Below are 15,076 nucleotides of genomic sequence, written 5' to 3' on the forward strand. Positions count from 1 at the left end.
CATCGGTTTCAAATCCAAACAAAGGGGATTATGTCTCCCCATGGTATATATATATATATATATATATATATATATATATATATATATATATATATATGTTTGTGTGCGTGTATATATGCATATATATGTTTGTGTCCGTGTGTGTATGTATATATGTATATATATATATATAGAGAGAGAGAGAGAAAGAAAGATACATACACGATAGTGTATGAAAAATCGTAAACATCAGAAAAATAGTGTGTGTGTGCGCGCGCGAAAACAGCAAGAGATGTATAAAAACATTTGAATGACACGCATTGACTAATAATATTGACGCAGAAACTTATACCGGGCCGTAGATCCATGATATACTAAATACATTTTCAAGCGCATACACATGTATGCATAATAAAAACAAAGATTGACGAAACAAGCGTTCATAATATATTATTTGTACAAATATATTTTGGCTACATACGTAAATATAGGTTTCAGCTGTGAGTTTATTTAAGGTGATGCGTTAGGTGTATCAGAATTTTTGTAGGAATTTTTGACACCCCTAACACGAAACTGCGAATAAAATATAAAAAAAACTCTTTTAAAAGTGGGTTGTTTATTTTCTTTATGGATTATACTTCCAAAATAAACTATTAGAGTTGTATAAAAAGTAATAGAAATATTATTTTTTAAAAAACAGTAATGAAATTAATTGAATTTTATGAGCTCAGTATTATTCAATTTTTAAACTTTAAAAATCTATAAAAAATTTTCTATTGATTCTATTTTTACGATATTTTAAGGGTCAATGTGAAATTTTATGCTCTTTCCAATAAACCGAATATAATATTTTAGACAAATGTTTTTTAAATTCACGCCCCCCCCTATTTTGAAATGTCTATTAAAAAGTAAATAATTAATTTACTCACCAATGTTTTATATATCAGAAATTGAAGATAAAATATCAAAAAATAATATATTCAAATTTAAAACAAGAAAGTAGTGATTTTTAGAAATTTACCTGTAAAGTCCGAAGTTTAAAACCTTTTTTTTTAAACCACGTCGTTTGTTTTTTGGTTTTTTGTTTGTTTGTTTTTTGGGTTTTTTTCGTTGTTTTTTTTTTTAAATGAAACCTTGGTCCTTGCTTCTTTAATTGAAAAAAAAATTGGCGTTTGAATTACATTTTTCGAGTAGTGATAAGCTTGGAAAAACAGGGGGTCGAATTATTCAATATTTTTCACAAAGTTTCTGACACACCTAGTGATGCGTCCTTATGCCACAGTAAATATTTACTGCGTCCTAAAGAAGCTTGCCATTGGATTAAGTCGCAGCTATGGCATGTATGAACGTATGTAGCAAAAATGTTTATAAAAATTACAATGTATACGAAAATAAAACTATTATTGAACACTATCTTATGAACACCGTAGCTTCATTGGATAAATATCTATTCATCACAACCATACAAACACTATATATATATATATATATATATATATATATATATATATATATATATATATAAGTGACCTTATAAAGGAATGATCGCTATCAAACTCCTCTATAATTTTTTTATCTATAGTGGGTGTATACCTATGGAACAAATTCGAGTTAGTCTTTAGTCGGTAAAAATAGCTGCTAAGGGATCAAAATTGAAAAATAAATGGAACTTGGCTGGCCTAAGTCGACTTAAAGTGCTCTTCTATGCATGCGCAAATACATCTTTGAGAACGTTATTTTTAGTGTTTTAGTGCGTTCGGACCAAGTAGAGCAGCGAATAGGGCTGCAGAGCTATATGTTTTGATTTCGATTCTAGTTAATGCCGCTCAAGTCGTTTTTTTTTTTTTTTTTTTTTTTTTTTTTTGTATTTTTACTTTTGAAATCATTACTATAGATTTGGTACAATATAAGAACTGATAGACTTGATTCTATGATAATAAATACGAAATCACATAAATTAAAATATATGTAAGCCTATTTTACAACCGGGCAATGCCGAACGGCCTGCTCATATATATATATATATATATATATATATATATATATATATATATAAAATCAAACAACGCCGCAACCCACACAAACCATAGAATTAACTAACCGGAAGTTCTAGACTCCATTTTCGCGCTACATTGGGCTTAGATCGGATCCGACTTCAGGATTCAAAACTCGAGTCAATTGCATGTCACCTAAGTCGCACACAAGAAAGTCTATATAATAACAGATTTCGCAAACTACGAGGGATGCGTTGTCTGATTATGGAAGTGATTATATACAACCTCGCATTAAAAATGTAATATATATATATATGGTATAATAAGCTCTCACATACCTTACACACCTGATTGATGTAAACCCCTATTAAATAAATGAATAAATATATCTATATATATATATATATATATATATATATATATTAAAAGATAGTTTTATCTCGTCCTTTTTCTTTCTTTATTGATATATATATATGTGTGTGTGTGTGTGTGTGTGTGTGTGTGTGTGTGTGTGTGTGTGTGTGTGTGTGTGTGTGCGCACATACACACAGTTTGCTTGATTCATCTCATTTATTGTATATTGTTATTTAATATTATGACAAGACAAAAAAAAAACAGAAAACTACACACACACACATATGAGCAAAATACAACTTCTCAACATTGGAAGTGAACTTGATCTCGGCAGCGGAACCTGCAGAGAAAAAGAAAGGCTCAATGTCTTTTCGGGAAAGAATTATAACACTAATAAATGAATAACGAGAACACTTATTTCTTTATTATTGTGTATATATATATATATATATATATATATATATATATATATATATAAGGAAACGTTTAAGTTGATAAATAAGTATAGTCATTGTAGTGAGATTAATCCAAACTACTTTTAATAAAAGTAAATACGTTATTACATACCCAGATGCAGAATAAATATATATATATATATATATATATATATATATATATATATATATATATATATATTAATTCATGTATTTTCACAGAAATAAATGTGTACATGCGCACATACGTAGACAATGTTTGAATTTGCGTGTACGTGTTTGTTTTTCTTTTTTGGGGGGTGGAGGAGGGGTGAGGGTCGCGTATCAAATATTCTGTCAGTTTTTAATTAATAGGTGATTAAGTCGTTATTATTGAGGTCGTCCGGTTTTGTTTGTCCGGCGAATGTTATTGTTGTTGTTGTTGTTGCCTTACCTTTCGTGTTTGGTCGAATTTGTCACATCAATCCCTTCCAAAGTATGCCGTGTTCGTAGACGGGCTGCTTCATTCCCACACGGGACTTGATTCCTAAGATTGCCGAAGCAAAGTGCGTCAACTGGGATGCTCTACAGATGTTTAATACGCACACACATACACGCGCGCACACACACACACAAGATCGATCTCTCTCTCTCTCTCTCTCTCTCTCTCTCTCTCTCTCTCTCTCTCTCTCTCTATCTCTCTCTCGCTGTGTTTTATTATTGCTCGCCCCCTTTCTCTTCTTTGCTTTCTCCTCATTTCTTTCCTTCTCTACCTTCTTTATCTCTCGATTTCTATCTTAGTTTTTTTTTTTATTTATCGTCCCTCGTTTTCTTTATTAATTTTATTATCACTCGCTCCCTCTGTTTATTTATTTCTCTCTCTCTCTCTCTCTCTCTCTCTCTCTCTCTCTCTCTAAATTATAAATTGATTCCGTAATCACCTTGAAATTGATCCTTGTTTACGAAGCTTTGAACTTAAGTTCTCAGTCCGGACCTGCCAAATAATCAGAGTTTGACAAAAAACAAAAAAAAAAAAAAAAAACAACCAGTGCGCAAAACTCATAGGACGATAAGCAATCGTTGGAAAAATATGTCTGAGTAATGCGCTTCATAACACACACACACACACATATATATATATATATATATATATATATATATATATATATATATATGATGGCCTCCTCCGTCGATTTCGACGTATGAGCTTCCGCCACAACAATTAAGTTGTTCGAAAATCTACAAAGATGATTTTTTTAGTGGTGAAGGCTTTGTGTAGAACCAACCACCCTTTTGGTATTACTGCTAACCTTTGTCGATGCAGATGACTGCCACAGGACATATTATACAATGTACCGTAGGTTTTTGCATTAGAATTTCCTTCTCCTAGATGCATGTCTTAAGGGAGACTGGAGGTGCATCTCTCCCAGTGAATTAGTGCGCCTCCAAGATAGCAACCTAGAAATTTCTACGACTCGGCGCGATACATACAGCGTCTAGCTTTCCCACATGTCACCCATCTAGAAATGGTCAGGCTTAACGTAGCTAAACTTCAGTGATCTGGCGAGAACCGGTGTGTCAACGTGATTGTGCTATATATATATATATATATATATATATATATATATATATATATATATATATATATATATATATATATATATATATATATATATATATATTATATATATATCCTCCACAGGAAGATTGTTTCGTTCTATCATCGTTCTTGAATTAGACAGGCAAGCACTTCAAGCCGGTATTGATACTCGATTAATTTTTCAAGTCGGTGTTTCTAACTGTTAGATAATCAACAAAAGCTATAAGCTTAAAACCTATTACCAACGAAGAGTGCTTCCTTTTTTTTTTTTTTTTTTTTTTCTTGTTTGCTTGTTTTTGTTTTGTTTTGTAGCTAGATTGTGGCATTAGAACTAATGGTCGCTTTCAATATCGCTTTCACCTGCTCAACCCACAAACAATTGAGTACAAGTATCATAATTCACTGTTTTGGTGTATCACAACTCTACAGTGTGGTTAATCGGGCAGGATCGGTGTGAACCGTGAAGCATGAAAATAATTTTGGTATCATATATATATATCTATTCGATTTCGACGTACGAGGTTCGCGACAGCAACTAAGTTGTTCAGAAATCCACACAGATTATTTGCTTATAGTAGTGAAGGCTTTGTGTAGAAAAATCTACTTTTTAGTACAACTGCTTACTTCAGTCGGGGCAATGGCTGCCACAAGACAAAACGGACAGTAGAGTTTTCCTTCTACTAGATGCACGTTTTAAGGAAGACCGAGTGTGCATGTCCCAATGGATTAAACGCGTCCCCAGATACCAACCTAGAGATTTCTACGTCCCAGCGTGGATTTTATATATATATATATATATATATATATATATATATATATATGTGTGTGTGTGTGTGTGTGTGTGTGTGTGTTTTATCGGCTAAAAATCGTAACATTAGACAAAAATTATAGAAAAACATAAGAGGGTGTAGGTTATGTGCGTTATAATTGTTAATTTTAATATTTCAAACGGTCCTTCATCTTTTAGCAAAAAATAGAGTTTTGATGAAAATTAAATATGAAACTTTTACGAAAATCTGAATATTTTAGTATAAATAATATTTTTTTATATAAAAACGTTATAATCACATTGACACAGCGATTCTCGTTAGATCATCGAAGTTAAACATTGTTGAGTCTCGTTAATACTAAAATAAATGAACATTTGAAAATACCAGGTGCTGTATGTGTTCTTCACTTATCTTGGTATTGTTTACAGCCATGTTGGACTTCTGCTTGTTATTGGAATCAAGCAATGCCGATTCAAGAAAAGTGTAGCGATGACTGCGCAACCTTTGCTTCACAGTTGAGCACGTGTCATCCAGTATTCCTTAAGGATGATCGGACGGTACTAGTCGTTCCGGCAGACGAACATACTATATATATATATATACACACACACACACACACACACACAGACATGTATATAAATGTAATATTATATGTGTGTGTTTGTGCACTAATGTGTATACATATACACATGTATATAAATATATGTGTGCGTACACGAGTATATATGTATACACATATATACATATGTATACATAAATATTTTATGGATATATATATGTTTACACATAAGTACAAATATATATGTATACATAGACATATATACATATGCGTGTGTGTATATATATATACACATACATACATGCATACACACACGCACATATATACACATAATAAGCACCATACGTAAAGGTTTTAATTGAGGAAGGTTTTCAACAATAAAACAGACTATGCAATCGAAAAAGGAAATGATAAAGAAGAGTTCTGTAAGAGGGTGTACGTAAGCAAGACAGAACTAAAGAGAGAGGGGGTAGATCATTAGAGAGACGGGTCGGTGTGCATGTGTAAAAATGTTGTCAAGTTGACTGCTGACGTGCGACGCTGAAACTAAAAAGGAAAGCTGGGCCGGCAATAGGAGAATAAGGAGCGCGCAGTAGGAGAGTCGGCAGAATGAGGAGAGCACGGGATGCGAGCAATTATGTTCAGATGTTTTGCGGGCGCTGTTCTCTTATTCGGGATTTTTACGTATAGGATATTATACATGCTTAATCATAGACGAACGCATAAATTCGTATAAAGAGATTCATATATCCATAAGTGTTAGGATTTACTGAAATAACGCGGTATTAACACGCACACACACACACACATGTGAGAGATACTAGTAGGCTGTACGGCATTTCCTGGTTGTAAAATACGCTTAAATATGATACTTTAATTCGTGCAGATTACGTATTTATTATTAAAGAGAAAATTCTCTATCGATTATTATATTAAACCTAATATATAGTAGTGAGATCAAACCTATGTGTGTGTATATATTAGTGATGGAACGATACCAATATTTTCCCGATTCCGATACAAATACCGATTCCGTACTAAATTCCCGATTCCGATTCTTTATAAATCTAATTATTTAACTTAAAGATTGTTATTTTCCTCGATTTCGTGAAAAACACATGCAGATATTTTCCTTAATATCAAAATACACTTGTGGAATATGATCCATTGATTTTTGTTTTACTAGTATTTTAAAATCAATACATATTTTTTTATTATTTTGTCATTGTTACCAGCAATGGAAGATTTTACTTTAAGAAAAATCAAATAAAAAAAAGACGAAAGAATCGTTTTGGCATCGGAAAATGGGCACCAATTTTTCCGATTCCGATACCCCCGATTCCGACTAATCGTCCCAACACTAATATATGCATAGGACTTGGGTGACATCAGTAAGAATCGAAACCAAAACATGCAATTCTCCACCTTCATAAGTATATATATATATATATATATATATATATATATATATATATATATATATATATATATACACACACACACACGCACACACAATTCACCTGTCATTCCTTTTTTTAAAATATAGAATCGCCCGACTGTCGAAGATAACATACTAGATAGATAAAATCCAATTCTGTATTTGAATTGAAGTTTATTTTCACCTGCGAATCTAGGAAATTGGTGTAATATAGTTATACTTATTCCTTCTTGGGTAACTATCCAGTGAGACTTCAATTTGGCAGCTATGAATGAGTGTGAAGCCTCTCTTTAATTACTACTACTCCCAGGTCCACTCCTACCCTGTTACTGGTGTGTCTGTGGGTTTAATGCAAACAAACAAACTCTCTTCCAGCGTGTCTGTTTTCCTTCTACCGATAACTTTGATCTTTTTAGGATTAAGGCCAATAGGCATCTACTTTCTTCGCAATAAGCATCTTTCTTGTTAGCTTCTTATATTAAATGGCTTCACGCCTTGTTTGGGTCGATTTTAATTTTTTTGAATTGATAAAATAAGAATATTAGTTTTAAATTAAAAAGTTCATGCAAACATTTACTTTGTTGTTATATTCTTCGGAATAATCGTTTTCATCTAACAATTCTTTAAAAAAGAAAAAAGCTTTTGTCGATATGTTCGGAACAAGAAGTTTCATCTGTTTGTTTATTTGATTGGCTGAGAACAGGTTCGAAACGTTTACTCGAATAGAAACTATCGTTTAAAGACATTTTGTTTTCGTTTTGTTTTTTAATGCACACTTTAAACTATCGGTTCTTACATCTGAACGACGAAGACCATATGATCATCCTAGGGATGATGAATGATTCGTGCTGGGAGTGTGTTTAAAGCGAAGCTGGTCTGCGCAGAGCAGCCTGATCTAGCGGCAGGACAGGGTCAAAATAGATGGAGGCCATGTGGCATGCAGGAGCTGCGGGAAGTGTTGACCTCCTCTGGCATATAACGCCTGGTATTCCCAAACGGTTACCCATCTGGTACTGGCGAGGCTCAATATTGCTTAACTTCAGTGATCTACGGAGAACAGGTGCGTCAACGTGCTTATGTCTTATCTATATATTATTACGCTTGTCGCTTCGACCGTTATCATCGTATTCATAAACATACTGTAAAATAATGATGGAATATTCCAAATCGCACTAACCGTTATTATACGGAATTCTCTTATGAACATGGAATATTGCCAGTCAGTGTATGGTGGATGCAGATCACATCTATATATTATTACGCTTGTACTAATTAATCTACAATCTTATACAAAATATGTGTTCGGCTTAAAATCACCCAACAATGTTTTGACGCACGGTAAAACTAAAAAAAAAAAAAACCACAAAAAACAGCAAAAACATTCTTCATGCAACGTTTTATCTGCTTTCTTTTTTAACATTTCGTTTCGTATCGCCCCCTCCTTCAAGTATTACGGTGTTTAAGATATCAACTTTGTAAATGCTTTGAAATAACTCACTTATGAAGTTTTTCCGAGCAATAAAAACGAGATATTAATATCACGTCTTATATGGAAACGATTTATCATTTGAAATATAAATAAAATGAACTCATTTTTTCTCGTCGGATTTTGACCTTAATAGGATTAAAAATCAAGATATTTCATGCAAATATAATATGCACAAACGGCAGAACAATATCTGAGGTGTGTTATAGGCTTATTATTTCTCAAATTCCTCAATAATCTTAGATTTCTATACTTTTTCTGTTGAGAAGTCACGGCCAAAATCGGTTAAGATCAATGGAAGTGGTAAAATATTTTCTCTCTAATAAATTCCTCCTCCCCCTGCCACCACTTAACACCGTTTGGGGATCGTTCACAAGGAACAGTTGAGAAGAGAACACCGGTTTGGCTTCGTAGTTCTTTCATGTGAAGTTATTTAAAATCACTAAACTAAGCTGCAGTGCTCTGTGGCGTAGTGGTTAGCGTGCTGGACAATTCACATTATATTTTCACGTTCGCGCCGACCTCCGTAGTCGTTTCCCCCCCCCCCCCCTAAACAACTGGAATGGACTTTTCTTGGTGGCCGAACTGTTAACGTTGCAGATGTTTTTTGTTTTTTGTTTTTTCACACTTTATTTTCCTACTTTTACTCATGACTCCGGGTGTGATCCTTCCTACTTACCTACCATAACATTTTTTAAAACTCCCCCCCGTCCCGCAAACAAACACTCGGGCAACGCCAGGTACCCCCGCTAGTTTGAAATATTTACAGATTTAATTTTTACACGCATCTATTAGTATACTAAAGCTGAGTTAATCAACGTTTGTTTTCCTACAAGGCTTTTTTTTTTCTTATATATTTTAACGAGGCCAAAAATATGCTGAAATATTCTTTGGTTTGAGGATTGAGTTAGGCTTTATAAAAAAAATAATAAAAAAGCACGTTCCGAGGCCTTACCTCTCGGCTTTCAGGAGTAAGTTCATTACTTACTGCCCCAGGCGAACCGATCGGAGAATGCCGACGGAGGTGTCTAGGCAGTTTTTGCAAGGCCAGTGCGGTCTTTGTTTTTAGGGGCGCTGGCTTGACTACCCCTACCTTCCAACCTTGTGGCACATCTTTCTGCAGTAAGAAGGAAGTAGTTCACTACAGTACTATTTCGCCCATCGCGGTCCATGCGATCGGTGCAAATTCGAGAGCAGAAACCACATATCGAAATGTTTAAACATATTTAAATTCGTCTTAGACTATTATACACCGTCCGCGAAAAACAAATTAAACATTAGCTAAACTTTAAAAGTTAAATTTCATCGAAATTGCGACTTCACCAAATATCAGATATGTTTATCCCGATTTATATAAAGTTACGTACGTTTGTTTTTTTTTTGGGGGGGGGGCAAGGGAGTCACCACTTATCAAGGCCAGATGACCGCTCGAAGATAAGATTAATCTTAATTAGCTGGAAAGCAGACCAGCGGAACAGATTCTGCGGGCGGGCAGTTTTAGGAAAGAAGCTTTGTTCATGGAATATGCATTTAGATTTAAGCATTGATAGAGAGCGGGGGAAATCGTTGACAGTGGTTGTAACTAGACGAGTGTTTTTATGAAAGTTTGGCAAGAGAGAACCATAGACTGAAGCTAAGACGGGCACTTGCTATAAAAATAATATGTATATATTTGTGTAGTTTTATGTAGACCATTCATTCTTAAAATATTTAAGCTATTATTATCAATATATATTATTTAATTGGAATTCATTATTGAGATGAGTATTATTTATTAATTTATTTACTGCGGACTATTATCCTTTTTTTTTTTTTTGCTGTTGTTTCACGACGTTTCGGTCAACTATTCCTCTGGCCTTCGTCAGGTGGTAACCGCGACGGGATATGAACTCCGAATCTCATAACTGCATTCACTGCAATTATTGCCTTCCATAGTTGTTGTCTCACCACCTTTTTTTAATTACAATTAAATAATATATATGCCATTCGGTACGGACCCGACCATGAAAGATCAGATAATAAATAAACGTGGATTTATAAGACCAAAAAGTCCAACCTTGATCGTCCTTTCCGGGTGAGAATTGTCTGAAGATAGCGGTTTCAATCCTACCCAAAGTCGGCCAGAGGCTTACTTCGACAAAAAACGTGGTGAGACGACAACTATGGAAGGCAGTAATTGCTGAGGATGCAGTTAGGAGATTCGGAGTTCCTATCCTGTCGCAGTTATCACTTGACGAAGGCCAGAGAAATAGTTGGGCAAAACGTCGTCAAAAAACAACTAAAAAAAAAAAAGATGAGGATAATAGTCCCCAGTAAATAGATTAATCTATTATCAACTTTGAAACCGCTGCTGTGTGTAAAGATGGGTAATGTGAACTATATTTAGTTTAATTTTGTGCATGAGATGGGAGCAAAGAACGATAGAAATGATTCGTGAAAATTCAGAAGTTTCTCGGAAACTATTGGGCGGAGCTGGTTGAAAATTTGTATGACCTTTTGTAATGATAAAGTGCAGCAAACTAAGTATTATGGTATCCGCTCGATGAAAACGTAAAGGTAATAGGGATTAGTATTTAATGTAAAATCAACGAACTAAAACTTTTGTTCGAGATTTTTAAGGGTTCAAAAATCTACTTCACAAATATTCGCCAAATCTCAAGGTATTTTTTTTTAATATTTCAAAATCTGGTAGGCAGCTTCAGTTGCTTCTCCTGTGACCTTGCCAGGATACTATATATATATATATATATAGCAATTAAGCTACACATAATTCTCGTACTAAAAATAGATACATAAAATTTCATGTAAACTTCATACGTGTATATATATTATATATATATATATATATATATACTAGCATTTCAGCCCGGCGTTGCCCGGGTGTTTGGAGGTGTGTGTTGAGCAAAAAAAAAATAGTATGAAGGCAGGCTCAAACTCGTACCGCGAAGGACGAAAAGAACGTGAAAAAACGTGACCTCTTTGCTGTTACGACCATCGGCAAACCGGAAGTGACGTAGGTTTAAATTAAGGCTAGGAAATCGAAAAGACTTTTGAAAATATCAGCGAAAAAAGCGACCCCTCTCTGTTGAAAAGTGCCCAGTTCAGGGTGAAGAAATTAATGTTTTTAGTCAACATTTCGGTATTTGTCGTCTGAAGGGTCGAGCTTCAAAACGATACTGATCTTGTGAAAGTCCGTCGTCTCTGTCGAAAGTTTTAGGCAGACATGCAAACATACATACATTTATATATTGGTAGCTCAAATTTTCGACCCAAACCGATTAAAAAGCTTGCCCTATCTCTGAATACCCTTTATGTAAAATTTCAAATGTTTACACCAGAAATTGTCTGAGTATTTTGGTAGAGACTGCAGAGGTCAATTTTTTTTAAACTTTTACCTTTATTATGACCTCTTAACATTTGTTGTTTTGGGATCAAATCAAGTTATTAAGTTAGATCCATATCCAAGGAACCTATATCTAAAATTTCAAATGTTTATACCCAAAAATTGGCAGCGGAGTTTGGTAGAGTTCTCAAAGGTCAAATCGTTGAACTTTGACCCCTTAACAGACAAATTTCTGGCTGAAAACAGATTACAAAGATTGTCCCAAATCTCAGTACCCTGTATATCAAATTTCGAGTCTGTAGACTGAAAATTGACAGAGTTATTGCGTAGGGAAATGTACACAGACAGACACGCAGATACACACAGACAGACACTTTCACACACACACACACACATTATATATATATATATATATATATATATATATATATATATATATATATATATATTAGCAGGAAGGCCCAAAGTCGTCTGGGATTGAATAAGGATCAACTAATGTTCGTCCTTCCCATTATTTTGGCATCGAAATCGATGAAGTTATTTTGTCATCGAAATCGATGAAGTTACCCATTTTTTATCAAATCGATTGATTGCGTGCTCTCTAGATATAACCCCAACCCGCAGTTTGCTGGGAGGAAGTTTCTCGTGCCTTTACGAAAAACCTCATCCACAATACATTGTAGTCTACATTGTACGGTAGAGAATCCACTGTTGATTTTGTAAAGTCATGTGTTAATAATGGCGTTCATCAAAAAAAATTTTAATTAAAAAAGTCAAGTATCAGTATTCAATTGTGCTCCAAGCAAAAGCATTCATTTTGAACCCATCCTTGTCTTATTAAAAGACCTACTGTTCATTTTATGAAATCATTTTTACATAATCACTTGAATTAATGTTAAGCGTACTGTTGTACAATGGGGGTTCTGTATGACACAGAGTGTATATAAAGCAGGTATTTATAGATGAGGGGACCAAACGGTGTACATGTTATATAGTTGTCTGTATAATGTTCGTTGTGTGTGTGTGTGTGTGTGTACATTTTTAACAAGTATAATAAACAAATATAGATACCTTAAACAATAAACGGGATAAATAGTACCATTGTCTGTTTGCTCCTACAAAGGAAGGTCATAACTTTTTGGTCGGAATCATCGCTGTATTGTTACAGACGAGCTTCTGAAAAATCTAAGTAATTTTTTACCCCGACAACTCAGACAACGACACTATTTTCCCACATTTACATTTATTCCTGTTGCGCCTTTTTTGTTATGAGGTTGCATGCTATTCGGGTTTTTTTTTCAGAGGTTACATATTACTGCCTTTCCAGCTGAATGCTTCCATAGCTGAACCAGCTGAGAACTTTCCTGCCCCGTCTAATCGTTCCAATTCGTCCGTTCAAGCCTCCTAACTTTTAACTTGCGTGTACATAATCAAACTAATCCTTTGTGCTTAAGTCATTCGACTACACAAAGATCTAAAGGGTGACTCATCAGTCACGTTTTCTCTGGCATAATTGTTTTTATATCTAGCTTTGAAAACCTAACTTGTTTATGTCAACTACATTATTTTCTATTAAAATATGTTTTTATTTATCTAAAATTCCTTAAGGTTATTGTTTATACAATTCAGTCAAGTTAAATTCCTAAAACGTCATTTCGCAATATACGTCCTTGAATTGCATTTTTTCTCTTTACCACAAATCTAATTCAAGCTACACGATAATATCTTCTGGCTCAGATAATTCGGCAATATCCCGGGTGTGCTAATCTTCTGCACTACCAAAGTCAAGTATCATGGTCCAATTGTTCTCTAAAAATAAATATTCATTTCGAATGCTCCCCTGTTTTATAAAAGAATCTCCAGTTGATTTTATAGGCTGTACCTTTCTGTTTGTGTGGTGACAGAACTTCTAAAATGCATTGTGATATTAGGTTGTATAAAAGTGTTAACTTTGGTCAAAATTGGATTTTTCCTTCTTTAATTAGATTTCTTCGATTATCGTTATTCGATATTTATCAGACGCATTTCGATATAAAACCTACGTAAGAATACTCTACAATACATCAAGTACCTTCATGTAGTTATTTTAACATCGGCCCAGCCGTTTTCGAGTCCATAGGGAACGAACTCCCACAAACAAATTTCTTTTTATATAATAGCAGAGAATATATTTACTAGCTGGACGCTCGGCGTTGCCCGGTGTCGTATGATACACTTAAACATGATATTTTAATTTATTCAGATTGCGTATAAATTATGATAGAATCAATCCTCTGTTGATTATTATATATTACGAGGAATAATTTGCTCGGTGGACTAATTCGCGAAACAAATTTTTTTAAATTACAAAATATGATAATGTCGTTCATCAAATCCCGTCTGTGTTTGTTTACAATATCACGTCAGCTGGTATTTGGGCTTGACGATGAATGCCCTGGAAAAGTCACTTCTGATTAATGTTTATTTTTAAAATATGCACACGAAGAAAATATTTGTGGCGATTTTAAATGGTATCTCTTTTATCATAAATTGAACTTATAAGAAAAATTAAAATAAAATGATGTACACCCGGGCTTGAAATGGGAATCATTCGATCTATAGTTGAATGCTCTACCGCTAAGCTATATCTCAGATTTTTTTTAAAATTATTTGCTAAGATTTGATAATCTCCTTTGGCCAGTGTAACGTAAAGTATTCTTTATCTATAAGAGAGAAAAGCTACTTTTACGATCGTATTTCTTTTTTAATTTCCGATACTTATCAGATGAATTTCTGTACAAGACATATCTAAGAACACTGCCAGACATATAAATTAGCTTTGCGTAAAATTTGCAAAAGATAGGCTCAGTCGTTTCGGAACGTATGATGAAGGAACTCGCACACACACACACACACACCTAGTGGTATTATATATAGTGTATATATATATATATATATATATATATATATATACGTTTTATTTTTTATTACCGTATCTTTTTGTTAAGTTACATTATTGTTTCGGCTACTCGGCTGGGTTTTTTTTGCCGTCTGTAGCGTCCTCAGACTTTTACAGAAATGTTCGCTATTTTGGGGATGAAAGAGACCTCATTCACTCTTTCACTCTTTCATCCCAAAATAGCGAACATTTCTTTAAAAGT

General features: G+C 33.9%; 1 protein-coding gene across 2 annotated transcripts in view; it reads right to left on the minus strand.

Annotated features, from left to right (window-relative positions):
• LOC145242127 (synaptic vesicular amine transporter-like) overlaps positions 1-3,408 on the minus strand; it is an 802,797-nt gene extending 799,389 nt beyond the window's left edge. The window contains exon 1 of one of the 2 annotated variants that reach the window (XM_080105051.1): positions 3,195-3,408. The gene's annotated coding sequence lies outside the window, so the exon portion shown is untranslated. The remainder of the gene's footprint in view (positions 1-3,194) is intronic. The other variant, XM_080105049.1, reaches the window with a different exon arrangement.
• Positions 3,409-15,076: the final 11,668 nt, after the last annotated feature.

This window comes from Euprymna scolopes, chromosome 21 (genome assembly GCF_053919585.1).
Source record: "Euprymna scolopes isolate OS-2025 chromosome 21, ASM5391958v1, whole genome shotgun sequence".
Classification (NCBI taxonomy): Eukaryota; Metazoa; Mollusca; class Cephalopoda; order Sepiida; family Sepiolidae; genus Euprymna; species Euprymna scolopes.